Source organism: Schistocerca gregaria, chromosome 9, assembly GCF_023897955.1.
Source record: "Schistocerca gregaria isolate iqSchGreg1 chromosome 9, iqSchGreg1.2, whole genome shotgun sequence".
Classification (NCBI taxonomy): domain Eukaryota; kingdom Metazoa; phylum Arthropoda; class Insecta; order Orthoptera; family Acrididae; genus Schistocerca; species Schistocerca gregaria.
The window spans coordinates 214,520,610-214,546,793 of NC_064928.1; the positions used below are offsets into that span (position 1 = coordinate 214,520,610).

General features: G+C 39.4%; 1 long non-coding RNA gene and 1 other non-coding gene across 2 annotated transcripts in view; both read left to right on the forward strand.

Moving 5' to 3' along the window:
• Nucleotides 1-26,184, forward strand: part of LOC126291964 (uncharacterized) — a 111,861-nt gene that overhangs the window by 12,990 nt on the left and 72,687 nt on the right. The window lies entirely within an intron of this gene.
• LOC126292369 (U1 spliceosomal RNA) lies at nucleotides 12,370-12,532 on the forward strand. The gene has a single exon (XR_007552105.1). It is a non-coding gene; the product is annotated as a U1 spliceosomal RNA (small nuclear RNA).

Sequence of the window (26,184 nt, forward strand, 5' to 3'; positions counted from 1 at the left end):
AAGTCATTAATGTATATCAAGAACAGTAAAGGACCTAAGACCGAACCCTGTGGGACCCCGTGCTTGATTAGCCCCCCCCCCCCAGTTTGAGGACTCAGCTGTTGTATTAACATTGCATGAACCACTTATTTCAACTTTCTGCATTCTGCCAGTTAAGTATGAATTAAACCATTTGTGCACTGCCCCCCTCAAACCATAATGATTTAGCTTGTCTAAAAGAATTCCATGATTTACATAGTCAAAGGCCTTTGAGAGATCACAAAAAATACCAATGGGTGATGTCCGGTTATTCAGAGCATTTCATATTTGATCAGTGAAAGCGTATATAGCATTTTCTGTTGAAAAGCCTTTCTGAAAACCAAACTGACATTTTGTTAGTACTTTATTTTTACACATGTGGGAGGCTACTCTTGAATACATTACTTTCTCAAAAATTTTTGATAGAGCTGTCAGAAGAGAGATTGGGCAATAGTTGTTGACATCCGACGTATCCCCCTTTTTATGCAATGGTTTTACAATGGCATATTTCAGTCTATCGGGGAAAACACCCTGCTCCAAAGAGGTATTACATACGTGGCTGAGAATCCTACTTATCTGTGGGGAACAAGCTTTAAGTATCTTGCTGGAAATGCCATCAATTCCGTAAGAGCTTTTACTTTTCAGTGAGTTTCTTATTTTACTGATTTCAGAGGGAGAGGTTCATGGAAATACAGTTGTTTCAAACTGCACAGGTATGGCCTCTTCTATTAGAAGCCTTGCCTCTTCTAGTGAAGATCTAGATCCTACTTTCTCTGTTATATGAGATAGTTGGTCTCACAATCTACAGCAGTGCATCACACTTTTATTGTGTACTGTCCAGATTTTGGAGGAATGTACACATTGAATGGGCACCGTCGCCTGGAAGTACACAGGCACCCATCAACTGTAATATAAGGCCCAGATATATAAGAGCAAGTGCATGCCTCAATATTTCAAACACAATCTGCTTTTCTTTCTTCCCGTGTAAGTTTTCATCAAACCAGAGGCGCATCAGGATATCATGAAACCTTGAAAAATCGTAGTGGGTCGAAAAATGAGTAAGCTATACTCACATGATCGAATTTCGCCCAAGAGTTTTCCACGTGCCTTGTTTAAACCAACTATTATTAATAGACCAAGGAATGCCTGTAGTTCTGTTGAGTCAAGTTCAGTCCAGCATTCAAGATACGGATGTAGAACTTTGCTGTCACTGCGTGAGTATTTGGTATGCATTACTATTACACCCTCCGTGTGACTGGTGATGAGAAATGTCTATCTTCACTTGTCTGTATTTTTGGTCTAAGGTGACTTGGAAAATGTGCAGTTTCACCGATTATACTCATGGAAGCCTGCTTGCACAAATCAGGTGGACTATGTCATATGTTATCTGTCTGTTTCTAGACAGAATAGTAGGTACATTATCTTCCTGAATTCATATTCATTTATATCCACTATATCTAAGACATGTATACCTTCCTGTCACATCAGCATCAGTCGCATACCCACTTCCAAAAATTGCTTCATTATCACTATCACTAGCTGCTAAAAACAGCTCAAGCCTGTAGTCCCTTTCAAATTGTATGTCATGATCCTTTGTGAATATAGTATAATACCACACCATTGTTTGTTTTTTATTTGGTCCTGTTGATTACATATTGTACAACCAGTGTTCAAGTAATATAGGACAAGTCAATTCATATATACAGTAGTACATGAACGCTTATGCATCACATTGCACAGACATTTGTTTATTTACCAAGAACAGTTCAGGTGACTGTTTAAAATAGGAGAATAAGTGATAGTGCATATTTTTATGCTACTGACATATATAAACAGGTAAATTTGCTACATGGTCACGGCTTGGATTAAATACAAATTTTGACTGCATTCCTTAAGAAGAGATTTTAGTGAATGCTCAAGACTGTGGGGTACATGGAAGTTCACATTTTCTTGTAATGAAATAAATAAATTTACATTTTATCACCATAATTTCAGTTTAACTAAAAGTAACAGCATCACACTTTATCTTTAAGGGAGTTTTTTCTTAGGCACTTTCCCCCACTCTTATACTTTATAACGCTAAAGTATTCATACATTTTATAGAAAGTTTGTTCGATGAGGAATAATTTTAGTTTTCTTTTGAAAACCTGTACATTGTTTACTCCTTTTTTTATATTGATAGAGAACTTATTGAAGACCTTCGTACCTGGCTCGGTAACTCCACTGTGTACTTTAGTGAGAGTTGCAGAGCCTTGGTGGAAGTTTTTCACCTGTCTTGTGTCATGGATCTGGATGTCACAATTTTTCTGAAACAATTCCCTGTTGTTGGCTACAAATAGCAACAGTGCGTATATATACTGACCTGTGATGGTAATTATGCTGAGGGATTTGAAGAGACCTCTACAAGATGCCCCATTTGGCACCCCACATATTAGTCGCACTTAAAGGGTCACAGTTTTTTGCTCGCCGTGCAGTCCAAGTGGCTTCTGAACTTCCTCTCTCACTACCTGACGAAGAACACTTGTGAAATCAGTTGCTGCCTCCATCACAGACATCAATACATTTGGACGCCGTTTAAACTTCTTGCGTGTAATTCTGTTTTCTACATCTACATCCATACTCCGCAAGCCACCTGACGGTGTGTGACGGAGGGTACCCTGAGTACCTCTATTGGTTCTCCCTTCTATTCCAGTCTCGTATTGTTCGTGGAAAGAAGGATTGTCGGTATGCCTCTGTGTGGGCTCTAATCTCTCTGATTTTATCCTCATGGTCTCTTCGCGAGATATACGTAGGAGGGATCAATATACTGCTCGAGTCTTCGATGAAGGTATGTTCTCGAAACTTTAACAAAAGCCCGTTCCGAGCTACTGAGCGTCTCTCCTGCAGAGTCTACCACTGGAGTTCATCTATCATCTCCGTAACGCTTTCGTGATTACTAAATGATCCTGTAACGAAGCGCACTGCTCTCCGTTGGATCTTCTCTATCTCTTATATCAACCCTATCTGGTACGGATCCCACACTGCTGAGCAGTATTCAAGCAGTGGGCGAACAAGTGTACTGTAACCTACTTCTTTTGTTTTCGGATTGCATTTCCTTAGGATTCTTCCAATGAATCTCAGTCTGGCATCTGCTTTACCGACGATCAACTTTATATGATCATTCCATTTTAAATCATTCCTAATGCATACTCCCAGGTAATTTATGGAATTAACTGCTTCCAGTTGCTGACCTGCTATTTTGTAGCTAAATGATAAGGGACCAATCTTTCTATGTATTCGCAGCACATTACACTTGTCTACTTGAGATTCAATTGCTATTCCCTGCACCATGCGTCAATTCGCTGCAGATCCTCCTGCATTTCAGTACAATTTTCCATTGTTACAACCTCTCGATACACCACAGCAACATCTGCAAAAAGCCTCAGTGAACTTCCGATGTCATCCACCTGGTCATTTATTTATATTGTGAATAGCAACGGTCCTATTACACTCCCCTGCGGCACACCTGAAATCACTCTTACTTCGGAAGACTTCTCTCCATTGAGAATGACATGCTGCGTTTTGTTATCTAGGAACTCCTCAATCCAATCACAAAATTGGTCTGATAGTCCATATGCTCTTACTTTGTTCATTAAACGACTGTGGGGAACTGTATCGAACGCCTTGCGGAAGTCAAGAAACACGGCATCTACCTGGGAACCCGTGTCTAAGGCCCTCTGAGTCTCGTGGACGAATAGCGCGAGCTGGGTTTCACACAACCGTCTTTTTCGAAACCCATGCTGATTCGTACAGAGTAGATTTCTAGTCTCCAGAAAAGTCATTATACTCGAACATAATGTGTTCCAACATTCTACAACTGATCGACGTTAGAGATACAGGTCTATAGTTATGCACATCTGTTCGGCGTCCCTTCTTGAAAACGGGGATGCATTGTCTCGGTATACTGGGACCATTTTATGAAGTCGTCTGCTGTCAAAACGTCTTTCAGGAGTAGGGCTTGATACATGTCCTCAGCAACACCTTTCATGAGATGTGCAACCTTATCCTCCTCCTTCATTCAGCTCCAAGACGTCTTCAATGTAGGATACTGTAGTTTCTCCTGGAGTGTTGTGCCCTGCACTTTAATTTACCTTCAGTCTTGCATTTCTGTCCTCGTGTGTGTCACCGAATACTTGCGCTGTTCCGCCTGGAATATTTCCCAGTTTGTGAACTTCTCCTTGTTGTTCTCATATCGTTGCTTGGCAGCACCTTCCAAGTAGAAAAATACGTTAGCCACGGTATCATCCCATTTGATAAATTTGGCTGTACGCTCGTATACTTTCAGCCACTTGTTTGCATCTAGGCCATCGTCACCAGAGAACCTGGAAGTATGTCTCATGTTGTGGCGCACAGTTGCTGTCATCGTAACGCCCTCTTCTTCTGTCTCGGGTTGATTGCGATCTGTTGAATGTGGCTCGAACTCGGGTTTCTCGCCACGTAAACGGCGGCACTGTCGTTGCCTGATGGGAGTCACAGTGTCGTCGAAAATGTGCGCTACGCTTTCAGCCGTTCCAATACCCAGCGTCTCCACCAGAATAATGTGACGTAGAAGAAGGTGTCATTAGATGAATGACGAACGCTAACTTCACTTAACGAAGGTTTATTCAGCACATGCACATAAAAGAACGCGGAGCGAACTGCCTCTGGGCATAACATATACAGTATACTGGGTGATCAAAAAGTCAGTATAAATTTGAAAACTTGATAAACCACGGAATAATGTAGATAGAGAGGTAAAAATTGACACACATGCTTGGGAGGACATGGAGTTTTATTGGGAAAAAAAAAAAAAAAACTAGACGCGTGAAAGATCTCTTGCGCGCGTCGTTTAGTGGTGATCGTGTGCTCAGCCGCCACTTTCGTCATGCTTAGCCTCCCATATCTCAGTCCGTGCAATTATTGGCTTCGGGATTACCTGAAGTCGCAAATGTATCGTGATCGGCCGACATCTCTAGGGATGCTGAAAGACAACATCCGACGCCAATGCCTCACCATAACTCCGGACATACTTTACAGTGCTGTTCACAACATTATTCCTCGACTACAGCTATTGTTTAGGAATGATGGTGGACATATTGAGCATCTTTGCTTTGTCATGCTAATTATTGCTATTCTGATCAGATGAAGCAGTATCTGTCGGGCATTTTTTGAACGTTTGTATTTTTTTGGTTCTAATAAAACCCATGTCATTCCAAGCATGTATGTCAATTTGTACCTCTCTATCTACAGTATTCCGTGATTTATTCAGTTTTCAAATTTATACCGACTTTTTGATCAGCCGGTGTATACAGCTATAGAACATTCCAGTACAATGAGTCCTGACATTTGTGGACGCTTCTATAATGTACTCGAACCGTATAGAAATTAAAATGGTACGGTCCATGTGAGTTCTGAACTCACGGCCCTCCATTCCACAGTTTAGTATGATAACCACTAACTACACCACACTACTACTCTGCTTCCTCTGCGACAATATTAATGGTTAATATTACACGGCTCCAGCACGCCTGCAGATCATACAGAATGTAGAAAGTGCTACATATCATAAGCAATGCTCCATAAAACACACACACAGACACACACACCGCGGACCTTCAGACTCTCATGGAGGTATTCAAAGAAACTTGCCACACGACTGTACAGGAATCGAGACACTCGAACAACCTCTTCATCCTTAACTTGGTAAACTACGAGCACAACCGTAGGTGGAAACACAACCCGCCCAAAAGCACTCCTAGCTAGGGACAGTTAGCCAACCTTTGAACAGCACAAGCTCACAGGCGTAGCAAATACTGGTGAACACCTCCATTACAGCAGAACTAACCGGCATTGTCAACTGCAAATAAGTAACCCACTAACCGGCAACGGAGTCGTATTGCACACTAAACGCAAACAACTCCAACCAAACCTGTTACACCGTGCTATCGATTTTTGGCCAATCGATCACTCGTGTACAGGTACGGACGTTGCAGCTGGTACAGTAGTCTCCCAGGTGCCCAACCCAGCAGTACCCCTTCTCAATAGCACTGTCACTCTTCGTGATGATCTAAACTATGACATCGGTACACGAAATTCACAACCTTGCACGAACTGTAGCCGGTAGCAAAAAACCGCTACTGCTCTTACTCCCGCCCAGTCTCTCGCAGTTTTTTTTTTTTTTTCTTGGCGTTTGCCTTGGTACTTCTTCATTTTTTTCCACCTCGGCCCTTAAATCGCTACCCTTCGTTCGCTCTCTGACCACTTCCGTCACCTCGATGTGACGTATTAGTGGGTCATCCTCTCCAGACTTACAGACATCACAGCTCCACATCCCGCGAACTCCTCGCTTGTAACTAACCAAACGGAGGTGACGGTAGAACTTTGGTGATGGGCACCACGTCGATATGAATGTGGAGGGGGATCCTCAAGTACGCCACCGCTGTAACAGGCAGGAATGCGGCTTGCGAAGTCCCTACCACGGGTTGAAGGTTGTGGTTTTGCAGCAGTAGACACCTAGAGTTGGCGGCAGCTTGTAGACACTTATTAAATTCACCATAGCTTCTTCAGTTTAATTTAACTGGTCTTCCATCGGTATGCTTAATGTAGGTGGAAAGGCCTAATTCTGACAATGAGTGTGAGGGCAGAGGTTTTATAGCAAGCGATGACGTGCCCGTTCACCCTGTATGGCCGTCAGGTATTGTGAACAAGTGTTTTGTGTTGGTGTTGCATTAATAACAACGGAGCAGTACCTCTGAATACGAGATTTTCAATAAAAGTGTCTTTCTTGGGCTGGGAAGATAACGTCCTGCTGCAAAACATTCCTCGGAATTCGACATTAGTAATGGACAAAACGCATTACCACTCTGTTGTGGTGCATAAAGCTGCGACAGTGCAGTGAAGGAAAGCGGATATTTTGCGGGTATAAAGAAATGTTCTATGAGAGAAAGGTGAACATAGCATGGATAAGGCGGTTGTAATGGAACTTGTAGCGCCGTATAGGCCAAACCTTCACGCTACCTAGTCGACGAACTGGCTAACGGTAAAGGAACAGTTTAATTATGCTTCCTCCGTATCGTGCTCATCTAAATTCGACAGAGTGTATGGGCCTAAGTGAAAAGTAATATGGAAAAAAAAACAAGAAATTTACGGTCAGTAAGGTTGAAATGCTGACCAAAGAAGACACTGGAAGTGTTGCACGACAGAACTGATCTTGATTTGTCAGTCACATCAAGAAGACAGTTCAGGAGACATTGATTCATGAAGGACTGGCGAGTTTTGATGAACGCGTAACTTATGTTGTTGCCTCGTTAAAACCTGCTTCTTTTGCTAAAACACAGAATAGTTCACACATATTCATCTTACTAAATTCGAATACAGTTGAAACTGCGACAGAAACGTGGAATAGTCTATTGTTGAACTAACAAACTGGGTGCTAGTCAGGTGAATAGTTATGAAACAGCCCATTTTTAGTACAAAAATAAATTGTACTTTCTTCACTTATTTTGTCACAAAACCCACAGCAGTTCTCGTTTCACCAGCTGTCGACGGCACTCGGTAATTACATAATTTCGTTGAAGAAATCGTAGCAGTTTGATTATAGCGGTAGATATGAAAGCTTCGCTTATTGATCGTATGGCAAAACACTCTCGTCTTTGAGTGCTATCATTTGACAAAATCGTGTTTCGTTATTACAAACCACTTATGAGATGAGAGGAATTTGTGAATATTTTATTCTAGATTTTTCACTGCCGCACTAGTTCGTGACAGAGCGCTTTAAAAACATTAAATTTTCTCGAAATTGGAAATAGACGGCGATATCATTACAAGTTTAAAGAATAATTCAATATATATCATCTACACTTAATACGCAGTAGCATGTAACCTATCACGCACCAAACAAATTCATTGTGATACGTATTTTTCACTACAAACTAAGAATTTCTTGCAGCGATTTACATACTATCGAAATATCACAACAACTTTGGCCATTAACGAAATGATAACCGGTTCAGAGTTTATTGCCGAATAATTTGTTTAAAAACGTAACTACGCTTCCCTTCAATCGCTTCGTACTGAACTGTCAAAAACTCGCAACTTATTTTAAATGCACTATAGTTTAAAATTTTTAGCGATACTAGCAGTTTATCATTCTATCTCAGTAGACTGCAGCTTTATTTCTGTGATAGCGTGAGGTTTTTAGCGGTCTACGAAAAACCAAATATTCGACATCAAGTGCAAGAATGAAAGAGATGAGTTAACATGCACTGCTCGAACGTTCATTAAATTATTCTACCTACTTGAATCATTAGCCATCTTGACCGGTAACAGTGTTGTCTAGAGAAACGTCTATCACGCTTTAAAATATACTTGATTTTAATATATTATAACAAACAAACAATGGCGCGTTTATTTACCAGAAGCTGTTCGTACCGTAAACATCAGCATAATGTTAAAAGAATCAACCATAAAATTTTTATTCTTAGTATTTAATTTATAACCAGTAATACGCTTCTATCATTTCCCTCGTGAAAATATACTATGTGATGAAAGGTATCCGGACACCCCCAAAAACATACGTTCTTCACATTAGGTGCATTGTGCTGCCAGGTACTCCGTAGCAGCGACCTCAGTAGTCAGTAGACATCGTGAGAGAGCAGAATGGGGCGCTCCGTGGAATTCACGGACTTCGAACATGGTCAGGCGATTGGGTCACTTGTGTCATACGTCTGTACACGAGATCACTCCGATACATCCCTAGGTCCACTGTTTCCGATGTGATAGTGAAGTGTAAACGTGTATGGACTCGTACAGCACGAAATCGTACAGGCAGATTTCGTCTATTTGACTGACAGTGACTGACATCTATCCAAACCATCACGGAGGAATTCTAGATTGCATTCAGGATCCCCTGCAAGTACTGTGATATTTAGGTGGGAGGTGAAAAAAACTTGGGATTTCATAGTCGAACGGCTGGCTCATTAGATCACGCCGGTAAATGCCAAGCGACGCCTCGCTTGGTGTAAGGAGCGTAAACATTAGACGATTGAACAATGGAAAAGCTTTGTTGGGGTGACGAATCACGGTACGCAATGTGGCAATTCGATGGCAAAGTGTGGGTGTGGCGAAAGCCCGGTGAACATCATCTGCCAGCGTGTGTAGTACCAACAATAAAATTCAGAGGCGGTGGCGTTATGGTATGGTCATGACTTTCATGGAGGGTGGCTTGCACCCCATGATGTTTTGCATGGCACTAATCACAGAACATACCTACACTGATGTTTTAAGCACCTTCTTGCTTCCCACTGTTTAAGAGCAATTCGGGGATGGCGATTACATGTTTCAAAACGATCGAGCACCTGTTCATAATGCACGCCCTGTGGCGAAGTGGTTACACGACAATAACATCCCTATAATGGACTGGGCTGCACAGAATCCTGACCACCACACTATAGAACACCTTTGGGATGTTTTGGAACGCCGACTTCGTGCCAGGCCTCGCCGACCGACATCGATACTTCTCCTCAGTGCAGCACTCCGTGAAGAATGGGCTGCCATTCCCCCCAAGAAATCTACCAGCACCTGATTGAACGTATGCCTGCGAGAGCGGGAGCTGTCATCAATGCTAAGGGTGGGCTAACTCATATTGAATTCCAGCATTACCGGTGGCGGGCGCCACGAACTTGTAAGTCATTCTCAGATAGGTGTATGGATACTTTTCATCACATATTGTGTATGGCGCCTTTTCCGAACAACTTTTCGACGTTTTCTCGAAAAATTTTATTGATGCGTATACTAAAAATATCATTCTAATCCTAGAAGAGTAATGGTGTAAAGTGTTTTCGTGTGTTGCAGTTTTAGACAGAACCAGTGAACCATCGATTTGTTAAAGAAGCGAGCTCTCGGCCTCTCACGTATAAAACAATTTCAAACATCTGATTACCTTACAGATGAATCAGTTCAGATGGTTCAAATTGCTCTGAGCACCATGCGACTTAACTTCTGAGGTCATCAGTCGCCTAGAACTTAGAACTAATTAAACCTAACTAACCTAAGGACATCACAGACATCCATGCCCGAGGCAGGATTCGAACCTGCGACCGTAGCGGTCGCTCGGCTCCAGATTGTAGCGCCTAGAACCGCATGGCCACTCCGGCTGGCGATGAATGAGTGTTAACGATATGACTTTAAGCGTGTAGGCGAAAAAAAGTTTGGTAAATGTTTGAAATTACGTTTAAAGTTTGTTGGAAGTTGCTACATGCACCGTCTGTGGTACGCATTTCAATATTTGTGATGCCTTATCTCGTGAACTGTAATATAATTTTGTAGGTAAATTTAGTGGTGTATGCGGATACTGTATGTAAAATGTGTTGCGAATAGAGTTAGTAGTAAAGACGTAATGAATTAAAACTTCATGCCCAATTCTTACGTTTCTCTGCAAGAACAGTCAAAATGTAGTAAACGATAAACTGCTTTCCTGCCATCATTTTGTGGGGTGTGTGTAGGAGAAAAGTTACATAACAGTGTGAAATTATGTTTAAAGTTCTGTGGAACTCACGAAGTATTCCCATTCTCCAATAGTGGATGATATAGTTGGGGTAATTGGTGCGTAGCGAGCTTCGCTGCCCCAAGACGTACTTCGTGTGTTGCAGTTTTAGACAGAACCAGTGAACCATCGAATTGTTAAAGAAGCGAGCTGTCGGGGCTCTCACGTATAAAACAATTTCAAACATCTGATTACTTTGCAGAGGAATCCGTGTTAACCCTATGACTTTAAGCGTGTAGTATGTATAGTGTGCCATCAATTTTAAAATTTTAAATTCGGTCAATAATTAAATCAAATATTGAAAATGATATTTTTGTTGCCCCTGAAAGTTATTCCATAGGCAATCTGTAACTGGACATTGTGATCAGTAAACTACTAAACTGGTTAGTCAGTGATTAGTGATATAGATGTTTTGTTTATTGAAATAGTTATGTATTTTGCGTTTAGTAAATTGAATGTTTCAAGAAAAATCTGTGCTGTGAAATTGTAGTAGCCCAGAACACTCGTGTCAGTACACTTTTTTAATCATAAAATACGGGTTCTTCGAACTTGGTTACTATGGTTTATTTATATAAAATCGGTAAAAGTATTTGTATATGAGTTTATGCCATTGGTCTCCTGCTTTTGGCATGAAAATAACTTTCGTGTTAATTTTAACTCATTTGCCTTCATTTCTTCTGCCAAAGCTTCTCCTCCCGTACTGTTGTCAGAGCTCAGCAGTGTGTTAATCGCACTGAAGTTAAGCCGCTTTTACCCAAGAACTATTTCTGCAAGTAGCCCGTCAGCAAAGCCTTAAGTTTGCATTTGCGAGTTTTGGATATAATATGTATCAGTGAAATCTATAGTTAACAAAGTAACATCCCCGAGAATTAATGGAATAGTACATCAGAAGATTTCAACGAAGATGTACCGAATATAAAGAAAAGAATAAATTATTTTTGCCCATCCTCCACAGCTGAAGTTTCGTGCGGCACAAACGTTTCGTACATACTTACCAGACGTTACGAAGAATTTAAGAGTGGGGGGAGGGGTATTTTCAAGATTTGTGTTCTGTGTTATCGTACCTTCGAAATTCGTCGTGATGGTGTGGCAGAATTTACAGTTGTCTGAACATAACGTAGTACTTTTGCAAATGAAATGATGTTCAGACTAATTTATCTCTTACATTTTAAACCTGCTGCATTTGCCCTTTTCTCACGCTACAAGGGCAAAGTGTGCTGCATTAGCTGTTGTGCAGAGTTGTACAGGTTTTACAGATGCGACACTTCCATTACAAGTTCACGTTAAAAAGATTTTAGAAATTTTATTAACTGAACAGTCTAAGCCAGGACGTAGAGCTTACGAGAGAGAGAGAGAGAGAGAGAGAGAGGGAGAGAGAGAGAGAGATATCGAAATACGTGTTTCGTGCGTCGAGGAAAAACGAGCGCTAGGCCAGAGAGAGAGAGAGAGAGAGAGATCGTAGTACGTATGTTGTGCGTCGCGGAAAAGAAGGGGGGGACTAACAACGCATGCGCTGGCTGTGCGTTATGGGTGACATCTACCGTCGGCACACACAGTTTAGTGGTCCAATTCGACTCAACTTGACGGGCCCACATTTTTATTTTTGTCAGATGAAGCCGACTGTCTGGAACACCACAGAGTAGTTTCTTGTTAATGCGAATGCAGTTCTCTCTCGTTTCATGTTGTGTGTGCCGTGGGGTAGATCACATGTAATGTAAACATTGATACGCACTCGATTCGTATAATGCGTACTATAAGAGATAAAGTATCGGATATTTGCTAGTGCAAGCATACTTACCTGGCACAGGGGATACCGTGATCACGAAGGCGGTTCCTCCAGGACGAGGCTCTTCCATTGCACTTCGGTTGGGCTGACCCCTGCGATTACCCCTAATGTGGGTAACTCGGGTGCATAATTTTTGGTAGTCGGGACTGCGTTCGCGCAGACCCGGTCTAATTTTAAAGAAGCATGATTTAAGAGGCTGTTTGCACTGATTCTTGACAATTGTGTTTCTATGTGTGTGTGTAGCACTCCAATGAAAGTAATAGGGTCTACTTCGCGCTTGCAGTATTTTAAATTCATACTATTTTGAACGTAGAGACAAACCTTAGTACGTACGCGATAGGTGCCATATCCGTGCTTGAAGCAAAATGCTTACGAAAAAGGCATGACCGACTTATTTTTATTTTCCTGTTGCAGTACTCGCTTTGCTCTCATGACTGGGTAACACACAGACACTGACTTATAGTATTAAAAATGTAAAACAAAATTTTGCTATCTCTACATACTCCCGTACAGACTGTTCACTAGATCAAGATTTCAATTATTTTATTCCATTGGACAAATCGTTTGTGTTGTATTCTGAAAATTACTTATGTGTATGGTGATCACATTGATACATTTTTCAAAGCATTGTTCATCATAAGGGACACAACACCAAGAAGAAAAAAATATTGGGTGTACATGAAGTCCGGGAACACTGTCAGACATTACAGATATAATACATTTGTCATTTTGTAGAGAAACCTTGAAAGTTTTCTTTTTCATGTATACCGCCACAGCGTAGTTTGGTAATTTGCCGATAGTCAGCGCTAGCCGCAAACCTGGCGAGTTCAGGTGCTGAGCGAGCTTCCTGTGTCTTGAAGTTCGACAAAAACAAGTGTGCTACAGCTGTTCGACGGATGTTAGAACCAAGTAAGAAGCCACCAAGAAGGAAGGCCATTTACCACTAGCACAACAAATTCGTTACGACGGGTTGCTTGTGCCCGGCAAAGAGAAACGGACGCCCGAGTGTGAGTCCCATAGTGCTCAGAGCCATTTTGAACCAGTGTGAGTGAAGTGAAGTGAATGTGGAGCCATTCATGAGGAGTCCAAAGAAATCGGTGCGTCGTGCATACCGTGAACTTTAAATGGCTCTAGTGACCGTGTAGAAAGACCTGCGACAGAAGCTGTCTATGAAACTATTCAAATTAGAACTAGTGCAGAAGCTCGGTGACGACAAGAAAAGTGGCAAGAATTCGATTACGCTATTGACGTTTGCCGGGTCACTCGTGGTTGTAAAAAAAAAAAAAAAAAAAAAAAAAAAAAAAAAAAAAAAAAAAAAAAAACACTTTAACAGTTTCTCTTCAAAATGCAATATGTACGACATCTGTGCTATGCTTAGTTCTTATGCAATAAATAATTGAAAGTGTTCCTGGCTTAATCTATACACTGTATAAAACAAATTGTGGCAACATTTGTTGCTGTAGTAGGAAAAAAAAAGTTTGTATCTGTTCGTGAAAAGTAGAACATAAAAGACAAGTTACAGGCCATTAGATTTAAACTGAGGGCAGTGGCTGTAGTGCACATGAAGAAGAAAAGTTAAACATAACGGAACATAAATTATGAAGACATGGAAAGGAAGTGGCATGGGTGACGGAAACAGAAAAAGGGAGAATGAAAGTAGGAGACAATGGAAGTGTGAACCTCATTCTTTGACACAGAGGATACGGCCATATATATTAAGGTTTTAGAGAAAAGCTTGGAGGTTGACAAAAGGATTTGCTTCATATTTCTCTTAAATACAAGAGGGCAATGAGTTTTGCAGAAAGTGCAGGCTAGCTTGTTCCAGAGGCAGACAACAGTGGTAAATAAGGAGTTTGTTAAAGCTTTTGTACTATGCCTGGGTGCAGCTGGCATACTGAATATGTGAGACTTTGTGTTAGTGATTACAATTACATGGCATGTACTTTATCCTCAATGAAAGGTGCTGGGGTGCGTGTGGGCTGATGAACTGATGAAGAGGGCATGGTGGGTGATGTTTGCGTAACATGTATGGCCGCAACCAACCTAAATCACACGGGCAAATGGGCTGACATTGTAGATGGGCAGTAGAACGAGTGATTACACAAGTTTACATTTCACATCCTGTGGAAACATGTCCAGATTCACTCATGGACATACATAAAGCTTGAGACAGCATTGAAATGATATTTATAGGACACCAGAATTGACAAGATGTCATTAACTTTCAAAGGGAACAATAGGGGTCCCTGGACTTGATCTGTTTGGTATTCCTGCAGAAGATGCGTCCAAGAAGACTTCAGTCTGTAGGCGTACTCTTAATCAGTTATATAAATGAACTGAAATCTTCATCGAAACATCACAGAACGTGGCAATCAGATTAAAAAGGAGACACTTTCCTTATGTTCTGCAAGTGTTTGCAGAATGGCAGGAAAGTGTTTCCTTTTTAATGATAATGGTATAAATGTTACCCAGTCACAAATGGCCCCTCTGACTATGATGCACAAACTTGCTGCTCACAGTAAAGTGGTACTGTGTGAAACAGAGTGCTAAATGAAAAGACAACTGTAAATGTAATGAATTCTGTCAGCCCTTAACAAATGCTTCCCCCCCCCCCCCCCCCACACACACACACACTATACAAAGGAGTATGATAAAAATAAAATGTCTAAAAAGCAAATTGATTACAAAAGGAATCAAAACTCCGTGTGTAAAGGAAAGGAAATGGCATGAGATACTCAGGAGAAGCAAAGAGGGGGATCTGATTTCATATTACCAACCGAGGTAGTGCAGTATTTAGCACACTGGACTTGGCATTCGGGAGGACTGTGACTCAGATTCTCGTCTCAGGTTCGCCACAATTTCCCTAAATCACTTTGGGCATATGTCGGGGTGGTTCCTTTAAAAGGGAATGGCTGATTTCCCTTGCCATCCTTCTCCTTAACTGTGTTTGTACTCCGTGTCTTTGACCCAATTGCCAGCAGGATGTGAAACACTAGTTTTCCTATTTTTATTTCATATTATGAGAAATACCCAGCTATCTTAAGGGATGTAATTGAAAAGTCAAAACGCCTCTGCTTAAGAGGCCTCGCCCCTGAACAGGCTGCATTTTTAGCGTCATCTTCACCCTCACAGTGCAGCTGCTCTATAAATGAGAGAGAGAGAGAGAGAGAGAGAGAGAGAGAGAGAGAGAGAGAGAGAGAGAGAGATCAAATGTCTTACACACAGTTAGGTTCATTTGTTACAGCATTTCCCAAAAAAAATCATTGAGATATTTATTATACTTTGGCACTGACAACAATATAATAGTATAAGAAACTGAATACTATTTCACTGTGGTACCATTTTCTTTGGAACCACTGACTGCACAGCTTGGAGAAAGAGTCAGAGTTCAGACAACATTCACATAAATGTTTTATGCCTGCAATTTCAATCTGTGATGCTGATCTGTGAAAAAGACGAGTAATTTATTTTACTACAACAAAAATATTTAAAAATATAGCTCAGATATTACCATCGTGTCATAATTTTCTCAGGAAATAGTAGGCAAGGGAGGTAGAGTAGGTCATTCTAAATATCTGTACCAATTTTTGTGAGTTTAACTTTACTCATTTAGCAGAAAAGTGTACCTGAATGGCGAAAATTCAGGTTTTCAGTAAATTGCATCCATTACACCCCCTGTCAGCCCAACAAATACGTATCCAGCTGTTGGAACTTTCATTTGAATTCTGAGAGAGACCATGCATACATTTCATAAGTAGACTTTTATTTGGCAGATCCCTATATATAGGCCTCCTAATTGCCTCCATTGTAGCAAGTGGTAAGGAGTGCTTGTGGGTATATTGTATGCCTGTAGCATTGTTCAACCAGTACTTGCACCACGAATCTTCACTTTTTGGACACAAATCATGCTGTGGGGTTTCATCTGTTGACACTCTGTGAAACCATGTTGCCCAAACAGCTCGTCTCATGTTCTTCAAATCTCCTACATTCCTCCTTATTGCTTGTCCACAATATTGTGTCAAAGAATCAATTTCACTTTTTGTAAGACGACCTGTACCATCCATGTGCTTCCCATCTGACAGTATTTTTCGAAATTTTTACGAAGTCCTTACATAATTTTCTCAGCCGAGTCCCATTCTTTTTTGTACATGCCCAACACATTCAAGCTTTTCTATCAGTGTGTCCCCATATGGTGAGTCATTAAAAAGAGTAGTGTGTCCTTTTACAGTCTCCATCCTGCAGGTAGCCTACATACCTCACACCACATCTGATCTCTGATCGTCTAAAAATGTTTAGAACGCCTTTCGTTTCCATATTTCCACTTGGGCCATCAAAGTTCTTTGCACAAACATGGGTGCCAATAATTTTACTTGAACAACCCTGGCAGTAATTTGTTAGACATTCATAATCTAGTATCTTACCAGTTTCAGTAAACGTAGCAGTTACAAACCCATTCAGAAGAGTATGGCCCCTCTTCTGCCAAGATCCATCAAATGCTGCTACAATGTCTGTATTCACAGACGAGGCTACTGCTTCTTCTGCTGCTCTTTTCAGTGAATGTTCACTTAAACCACATAAAGCGTTACATACTGATTTATTGCATGTCAAACCTCAGTGGAGGTGGAAGCAAATCCATCAGTAGACAAAAAGTCTGGGTAGCTCTCCTTCCCCTTTAATACATCGCATTGGATAACCAAGCTGAATATTTACACTGTAATGTCGACTGTCAGTTACTGGCGATGTCATAGTATCACTGTGCATCTTACGCGAGTTACAGGCAATCACTAACCGACTTGAAAGACCCTTCCTTGCTGAACTGTCCTCAGAAACGTCAATACTGTCTTCACAATTGCAGTATTGACATTTTACATTACTCTTCAAAAGTCTTGACAGCATATTTATGCTCACAATACTTTTAGGCTTGTTCTTATTACATTCAGAAAGCGAAAGTTTATGTTTAGAAGTGCTGCCTGTAGACACAGTTTCCGAAGGCGACTTTTGAAGCAACTGATGTGTATTATATGATTGTGTTTGGAACTGGTTGCCGTAAAACTTTCATTTGGGGCTAAATTTCTTTATTCTCGGCATTTGTACCACAGGAAACACACATGCAGAAACACAGTAACTACAAAACCATGTGCGTATGAAATTCCGAAATCATATATTTTCAGATCTTTGTTTACATTTGACCATAGCCTTATAGACGAGCCTGTACTTTGTAGCCTTGTAGACATGCCTGTACTTTGGTTCCAGGAGAAATTGCCTTCTAGAATACACCTGTGTTAACAATCTGTAACTAACGACAGAAAAAACAGAACAGCAAAATAATGCATCACGTATTTTGACTCACTTCAAACTGAGATATGGATGTGGCCCCTGTGCAACATTACGTTCAACCTCAATTTTTGAACAAACGGAAAATGATAATGCACATAAACTATACATTTTTGAAATCAGCATGACGTGCTCTTTTCTATAGACCAATTTTTTTTCCCGAATTTTTGGTCATTTTCGCGAGCATATCCCTTAATGTCTGAAAATAATCATTCACGTAATCAGACTTAATTCAGAAGAAGAATAGCAAACAAGAGAAACCAAAAATTTAGTTAAGGAAAAAAGATTTGGTTATTCAAGGAAACAATAAAATAATTAGTGATGGCAGTCTGGTAGACAACACACTTGATGGTCACATCCTAAAAGTAGCTGAGAAGCTTTATGCAGTCATTTCAAGGGATAAAGCAGTGGAATATAGGTAAAAAGCAATGCCATATAAACAAAACAAAACCTTGGTGACTTCATGGTCTGCTGAGAAAACTAAGAATGAAATTAACTCAAAAGCAAAAACACTTAGGCCTATAGGATTCTAGTAAAGTACTAAAATCCTGTTCTTCAGTATGTGACCTGTGTTTGAGTGATGTATGCAATACATCACCATCAAGGGCTATGTCTCCAGTCCTGCTCGATTACCAACCAGTGCCACCACTTGAAGCTGTTTGAAAAGAATATATACATGCAACAACAATAACACGCATGTCCCAAAATAAGATAACTTTATGACTAAATTTGCATTTTGAAAGTGTATTTAGCTAAAACATTCAATTTTTTCTTTCACATTTAAGGTTACACTGAATTTAAATGCAAAGTATAGCAAGCTTATGTTCACTGAGAGACTTGTCAAAAGCGTTTGACTGTACAGTAAGATTTTGTCCTCTATGAATTCTGTAATGAATGAAAGCTCTGTACTCTAGATTCTGGGAAGGGAGGGAGCAAGAGCACAGAAGTGTTGTTAGTACATCAGGTACTTAATTTTACTAGTCTGTATTTATGTTGCTCTGGGATGGGTGAATCAAGAAGTGTCTAGTGAGCTTAATTCAAACCTAGGAATTAAAGAAGTACAATTTGAAGACATTTCTGTTCACAAAATTCATATAAATTGTGTAAAATAAAGGTGGTCAGTGTTAAGATGTACAGCGCATTACCAACATTCCTGTTATAAAATTACATGGTATCACAGCTGAATAAGTATAACCATCTGTCTGTTCGCACAGAAAAGATGGTCGCACAGAAAAGATGGTTTGATTGTGCATATTGACATTTGAATTTTTAATAATTTTTTATTTATTTCATGTGTGGGTGACAGACTGAGAACCAATTGGCAACACATTTTTTCCCAACAAAAATGTCCTCTTTGTAGGCAGGTGCAGTTTAACAAAACATGGAAGTATTTATATTTAAATGTTCTAGTTTAAATATTTGATATTGAAGGTGAGCCTCCACTTGATAGTAAGCTCAGATATGTCAGCATTAGTATGCAGTCGTGAGTTTCCCAGTGTGAAATGGTTTAAATGCACTGACAAAACTAATAGGCTACATGCACTGCACCATTACACTCAGATGACACTGTGTATCTGCACTAAAAGACCATCTAATACATGTTGTTTCTATTTGTGTTTTTCAAGGTTAAGTTTCTTGAATTTTGACCAGTAGTAAACATCCCAGACATTCTGATTTCCTGCAGTTTGTCTGTCACAAGTGCCATCAAAATGAATGTTCCCTAGTTTTGCGGTGTTGTACATAAAATTATTGTTGCTTATAAGACAGTGTAGTCATCATGTGCTAACCACACAAACACAATTTTTGTTCTGTTAAATGATGTGAAATGTTTCATTTGATGTGTGTAGTCTGTTGTATCCATGTTACCACATAGGATTAGCAGCAATGTAATAACTACCATTATGCATACTGCTCTTCTTTAGAAGAATCAAAAGTGTTCGAGAGATCTAAGACTATGGCTGACAAAGCCGCCTCGATCAAAAGCATCACATTTATTACCTTTCATAGACTAGACAGTGACAGTTGTACTTCTCAAACCAGAGTATACTTCATTAGGTAGGTAGCAAGAAACAGCTCACATTTTGCAGTGTTTCCTAATTGGTTCTATAGTATTCTAGGATGTTTGCTACTGATAAGTAGGCCTGCATACTCTTCTTTAGTGTGGGACAATTCTTACTTGCTGCATACTTGGGGGGGGGGGGGGAGGGGGAGGGGGGGCTGAAGAGATCAGATTTGTTAACAGAGTTTGGGCACTGTATTTGAATAGCTTCCGTAAGTCGAATATGATTACTTCTTATAACATACAGTCATGAAGGAATAGTCAATGAAGTAATGTAGCACCCAAAATCCTCAATAAATAAGAACATTCTGAACTTAAAATTGAGTCATCAAGTATTTCAGATCTAATATATTTTTTTCTGCTGAACAGTCGCTCTCTAGAACTTCGTGGTAGATTAAAGCTGTATGCTGGACCAGGACTTGAATCTTGCCTTTGGCAGGCAGTGGTCTTAGCAACTAACCTACTTAAACGCATTGACTCTCTCGCTGCTCTATTCTGTCAGTACCTTATGCCTACTTTTCTTTCCATTTCATTGGTGTCTTCTTTTGTCCAGGACTAAAAACCCTGGAATCTAAGCATGAGAGCTTCTGTTAAGTTTAGAAAAGAGCGCACTTCGCCTCATGTACTTCACTATGAAATCAGACTCTTATACTCTGTATGGTTTATTGTTACCGTACTCCAGACATTACGTGTTAGGTACTGTAATAGTACTGTTGCTACATCTGTTTAAGAGACATTTCTTGTAAATACTGGAGTGAGTCATTTACACTGTTTGCTAATTTTAGCAGAATCTAGATTCACCTAACTGTCTCATCAATTCTTGTTTCTTGTCTTCGGCTGCTTTTCATGGTTTCATGATATTCAGAACTAACTACTGTCACCCTGTGAATCTTTTTGTAACTTTTCTACAAATGTTGGAAGGTAGTACTTCCCTAAGGAATTGAGATATGGGCAGGTTCAGGAGTAATACTTTCGTAAGGTTTTTGAAGATTTCATGCACTGCATGTTAAATTATTGCGTGAAACAAGGCAGGGTTAGAAAAAAGTATTCCATATTTTGAGAGTTGGTAGTATGAAATCAATCAAACAATGGTCCAGGAAACATGGATACTGAAATGCATACCTTATGATCTATGAGCATGTGTACTGTGTGTGTGTGTGTGTGTGTGTGTGTGTGTGTGTGTGTGTGTGTGTGGGTTGAGCAAACCAAAGACTGCAATTCATTGGCAGAAAACTTAGAAGGTGCAACAGCTCTACTAAAGAGACTGCTTACACTACACTTGTAGTATTGCTGTGCAGTGTGGGACCTGCATCATTTGGGACTGACGGATGACATCGAAAAAGTTCAAAGAAGAGCAGCTCGTTTTGTATTATCGCGAAATAGGGGGGATAGTGTCACAGACATGATACGTGAATTAGTGGCAATCATTAAAACAAAGGCGTTTTTCGTTGCAACGGGATCTTCTCATGAAATTTCGATCACTAGTTTTCTCCTCTAATTGTGAAAACATTCCGTTGGCACCCACCTACATAGGGAGAAATGATCATCACCATAAAATTAGAGAAATTAGGTATCGCACAGAAAAATTTAAGTGCTCATTTTTCCCATGTGCCATTCGAGAGTGGAACGGTAGAGAGGTGGTGGTTCATTGAACTCTCTGCCAGGCACTTTATTGTGAATAGCAGAGTAATCACGTAGGTGTGGGCAAAGTCCCATTATTGCATTGCAGCACATATGCAAGTTCCCAGCATTTGTTGATCTTATTGTGTACAGCTTTACCTCTCCCGGAGGCCCACATTGTATACATAAACATTAACAAAAAGTGGTCTCACCAATTTCTGTGGTATTCACTCCTATATGAGCCTGACGTTGGTGTGCTGTAGGCCCTTATTGTTCTCAAACCTCGTAGGAACACCATTTACTGCATTGTGTACTGTGTACTGTGTACAGTAGAGGAATAGGCCAAGGATGAGGATTTATTGTATCAGCATGATGTTGCTCCATGTCATAAAGCAGTGTCTGGAGGCAATTGTTTGTGAACAATAACATTACTGAAATGACCTGGCCTGCTCAGAGTCCCAACCTGATCCCAGTGGAACACCTCAGGATGCATTACAACTTCAGCTAGGCTCCAAACCCCAGCATCTTAAGTCACTACCTTCTCTGGATTAATCCATGCAGGGAGAGTTGGCTGCTGTTCCTCCACAGATATTCAGACACCTCACTGAAAGTGTCCTCAACACAGTTGAAGCCACCGTAAAAAGTGAAGGGCAGACACACCCCGTGTAAGTGTCCACTGGGCACCCTGATACTTTTGATCAGATAGTATACATGGGGATGTAAATGTATGAATTCCTATGTCCTGCAAGATGCTCCTGCAATGAACTTTTCTCGGTATTCTTAATGGACACTTTCATGGAATAAATACTTTCTTTGTCTTAGCTGCAATGCCCCTAGAAGGTTAAATCACAAAGATGTGGGATGAGTCAGACTTACAAGCATAGAGATGTAATAAACATATTTACAGTGACAAAAATATAGTTAGTGGTCAAAATGATGTAGTTCAAGTAACATGACATAATTACTGAAAATAGTTTTACAGAAGAAAAAAGAAATATTCATACACTGTCCATCTTACACAAGTAAGACAAATTTTGGCTAACACATTAAAAATAGGAAGCTTCAGAAACATAAAAAATGACAATACAAATTTACAAATCACTGATTTATTTGCTGGTATTCATCAAGAGGTAGGAGCCTCATCCATTGTATGGGCATTGATCTCTGGTTGTGGCACCTGTTTGTAATATTTATTGATTTGGAATTGTATAATTTGAGATTTCACAATACAGAGGATTAAGATGTTGGCTCTGAACCAGTTGTAAGTTGACCCATTATTCTCCTTGCTATATACCTGATATGGATGTGTGTGGACCTTTTGCCAATATATACTAGTGTTCCCAGAAAGGATTATAGTTTCTGAAGAGTCTTCAAACCACATGTGGTTTTATTCTAAATTTTGTAGAAGTGACAAGGGTATAAATTTTGTAAAAGTGACAAGGGTAACTGCTTCGTCTGCATCCTGCGTAGATAACATTGTTAATAGCTTAAATTATGGAGTAACAGAAAAATGTATAGTAAACTTAGGTATCTCAGACCACAGTGCTGTTAGTGCCATTACTTTGTGTTAGCCCAAAGAACACAAATAGGAAAGTCAGAAATTTTAGACAAGAATATATAGAAATATTAGTCAATAAAATCAGTCTCATCTCATAAGCATTTACTGCTCAGGTCTCAGTAAATGAAAATTTCGATAACTTCCTGGAGGCCTTCTTGATGGTGTTCAATGAATGCTGTCCTTTTATAATGTAAGATCTGACACACCTAAGAGGGTATCATGGATAACAAAGGATATTCAGATTTCAAGCAGAGGAAAAGAGAACTTCATGTGGAGGTAAAAGTCAGTAGACTCAGAATTCTTCAATTATGTAAGGCAATATATATTTAAAAAAAGCTTTGATAAAGCAGTCAGACAGACCAAAAAATTGGCAAATAATAATTACCTTTCAAGTGCTCAAAATCTGCCTAAGGCAATATGATTCATTGTGAAGAGTGAAATAGGTATCAGAAAAGAAAGACAACTAAAACTTGAACTAATAGTTGCAGGTGAGACTGTTTCAGACCCTGCACAGATTTGTGGCGCTTTTAACAGCTACTTCACAAATCCATATAAAAATGATGAGATTTCATCTCTAAACGTGTATCCTGTTTCCACTTTATGTAACTCCATTGAATTCAAATTCACCCATATATCCTATTCTGAAGTCGCTGAGATCATAAAGTCCTTGGAAGAAAATAAATTCTGTAGGGTGGGATGAAATATCCACAAAAATAATAAAGGCAGTCACCCACAGTATTGCATACCTTTTGTCCCTTTTAATCAGTCAGTCTTTTGAGGAAAGATGTTTTCAAATAGACTGAAGTATGACCCATTTATAAAAAAGGAAGACACGATGAAGTGGGATGAAATTCCTACAAAAATAATAAAGGCAGTCACCCACAGTATTGCTTACCCTCTGTCGCTTATCAGTCAATCTTTCAAGGAAAGATGTTTCCACGATAGACTGAAGTACTAACCGTTTATTAAAAAAAAGGCAGACACGATGAAGTGGATAATTATCGACCAATCTCATTGTTATCAATATTTGAAAGAGTAACTTGTAACCAGATAGTGAATTATAATAATCTGCATAATAATATTCAGAACAATGAGCATGGTTTCCAAAGAGGACACAGCACTGTGCAAGCCATCAATGAACTTATTTCTTAAATTAATAGTAGTTTAGATAATAAAATGAATGTATAGGCCACCTTTTGTGACTTAACCAAAGCCTTTGACACAATAGACCACAAAGTACTACTTCATAAGCTACAAGCATATGGTTCTAGTGAAAATTTGTCGAGTTGTATTTCATCTTGCCTGTTAAATGGGCAAAAAAAAGAGTAGTAATGGAAGAAATTGGTAAGAGACTTTTCTCAAGTTGGAAAAAGACAGAACAAGGTGTGCCACAAGGAGCTGTCCTTGGGTCACGACTGTTCTTGTATTATATAACTGTCATGCTGATTAACATATGTTCAAATACGATACTTTATGCAGATGTCTAGACAGTGATAGTCTGGTGCAAGAAAAGTGAAAATTTAATTAACCGTCTTCAGTAGACTCTTGCTAAAATCGAGACCTAGGTGAGAAATAATGGTCTGGAACGAAATCTAACAAAAACACAAATCATTCACTTTACCACGAACAAGCTGTACTGGATATTCTTGAAATATGATATGAGAACAATCACCTTGCCACCACAAACTGTACCAAATTTCTTGGTGTAAAACTGAACAAGAATTTAATGTGGTCAGACCATGTAGATGCCATGTGTCGCTGTCTAAATAGTGTAAAATTTGCAGTGAACGTTACTCGTAATATAATAAAAACATGAGTCAAAAAAGTTATATCATATATATTTTGTGTCTGTGATAAGATAGGGTGTAAGTTTCTGGGGATCAGAGAAAACACACATACAGAGAGTCTTTAGGCTACAAAAAAGGACAATCATGCAGACCTCTGTTCAAGGCATTTGATTTACGACTGTTCCTGGCCTCTTATATCTATGAGAGAATTAAGTTTTCTAACAAAACCCACAACTTTTTGAGAGTAACCTGTTTAAGCACGACTATGAAACAAGAAACACATTTCAGTATAGGTTATTAACTCATACACTGAAACTGCTGGAGAAGATGCCTTATTATATGGGTACGAGGTTGGGAAATAAAATTGGTGAAGAATTTAAAAATTATGAACTAGAAGAATTTGGACTTCATTTAAAAAAGTACCTAGCAAGTAAATACTACTTCAGTGTAGAAGAATTTAGGACTGATTATCACAAATAATAACTATGCCCAAAGTTTAATTATATTCTATTTCATGCTAAAAAAAGTACTTTAAGTAAAAATTTATTCTTAATTTTACTTTATTTTCAACATGTGTTGAAACATTTTGTGGTACTTAAAATTACAAAACAGCTGCATTTTTTTAATTTACAAAACAGATGTAACTTTTTCTGTATACTCACAATTAGAAAGTAGTTTTAACTGACGTGTTAACTATGTTCCAATCATTTGATTTTATGTGACTGTGACAATAAAGTTTCTATTCTATTCTGCTGCTTAAATTGGAGAGTTTAGCATATACACGGTCACATCCTATAGTGACAGTTTCTGTGCAAGAGGAAATCTGTTATTCCTATAGTTTGAGAATCAGGTGGTGTTGATAATCTGTGTTTATTATTGGCACTTGCTTTTTTTCTGCTCTTCCTTTTCTTATTGTCTGAGGATTTTGCCTTAGTTAAATGAAAAGTGTTAATCATGTTCATAAAAAGTGTTAACAAAGTTCATTGCTAACAGTTGCATACAGAATAATTACAGTTCTTTTTTATGCACTGATTAGATGGAGGAAACATTCTTTTGTAACACACCACTTTCAACAACTCTAGCCAATAGTGGAAATGTAAATGGGGTGAAATAAATGTTTATTAATTTTATTAATAACACTGGTAACGAAAATGAAAATTAAAAACTCGAATTAGCACACTCATTTCAAAGTTAAAGCAGGATGCAATTTTTTTTTTTTTAAGCGTTCACTGTCAGTCTCTTCCCACACAGGCTTCGAAAACATGCTGATGGTGGGCAGTGATGAAATTTCAGGCAACAATAGCTGTGTGTATTTTGTCGCTATTTTGGGCCCTGGCTTTTAGCAACCAGGGAAAGGGGAAGAGGAAAGAGGAAGCAGAGCTGTTTCATTTCAGTGTAGCTTCAGTTTGTTACAATCTTTGGTGGAAGAACGTGTTGATGAAGTGTAGTTAGTGCATGTGA